The sequence below is a fragment of the Epinephelus moara genome, chromosome 8, assembly GCF_006386435.1.
Source record: "Epinephelus moara isolate mb chromosome 8, YSFRI_EMoa_1.0, whole genome shotgun sequence".
Classification (NCBI taxonomy): domain Eukaryota; kingdom Metazoa; phylum Chordata; class Actinopteri; order Perciformes; family Serranidae; genus Epinephelus; species Epinephelus moara.
In genome coordinates, this window is record NC_065513.1 from 45,929,208 (window position 1) to 45,930,424 (window position 1,217).

The window sequence follows — 1,217 nt, forward strand, 5'->3', positions numbered from 1 at the left end:
GGCCTTTTTCCCGAACGCTCCTCTGGTCTCCTGCTCGTGAGGGATTCATTACAATATCGTAACATGGTTTAGATTTCTAAATAAACATTCACCTCGTCGCTAGATAGACCTACTCCTGAAAAACTCGTGCGCAAGGCTTTTTGTCCCTACGAGGCCACCGTCATTTTACCCGACGGAGGGGTGAGCGAGTGAGCCCTGCAATCTAGAATTTGACCACTGATGTCACTGTTTTCAACCCATTTTACACACTGGCCCCTTAATACACTGGGACTGACGGGACGTTAGCGACACTGAATGTATGAGCAAGAATACTGTTATTTAATTTGACAGGTTGTTTTTGGTGTTATTGAACTTTTTAATATGGTTTCCCTGTTTTTTGGTCCACGTTAACAAAATGAGGCCTCTATAAAGTCACAGGTACATCATACGTTAACACTTTGAAACCCAGAGTGACGTCACTTTCCTCGTGCTGCTTTCAGACACCTTAAACCTTTGAAGCCTGAGTAAAAGGCAGTGAGCAACTTGGTAAGAAATGTCCCACAAATTTAAAAAAATCTATATATTTAGAAAATTATTTTTTTAAAAAGTTAAAGTATTATTTTTACGTATTTAAAATTATGGTGCACAATTGTTTTTAAATTTTAAGCACTTTTGCAGGTAATTTCTGTTTTTATTTTAAAATGTTTTTAAATTTCTGTTGTTTTTTTAAATCTAATTTACTTGTTTTTAATTTTCTCTACTAATTTATTGCAATTTTTTGGGGTAATTTCTTCTTTTGTTGCTCACTGCCTTCTTATGTTTTTCAAAGAAATCTAGCCAATTTAGAAAATTTTAAAAAAAGAAAAGCTGGGGAAAATTATATTTGTAATATTATTACATATTTAGATAGGTAGGTAGATAGATAGATAGATAGATAGATAATAGGGATGCACTGAAATGAAAATTTGTGGCCGAAGCCGAATATTATTAAACGCTTGGCCGAATACCGAGTACTGAATACCGAACATCATTGTTTAGTTTTTCATTAGTTTTTGCAGATGAACCCTCCAGATTAGTGTTGTCACGGGACCAAAATTGGGACCCACTGTACGATACCAATGAAAATATCATGGTTCTGAGTAGTATCACGATACCACAGTGAAAATGAGGCAGATGTGCCTTTTGTCATTCATAAAAAGATAAATCACTTTTCTATAATACATCAATGATATTTCAAT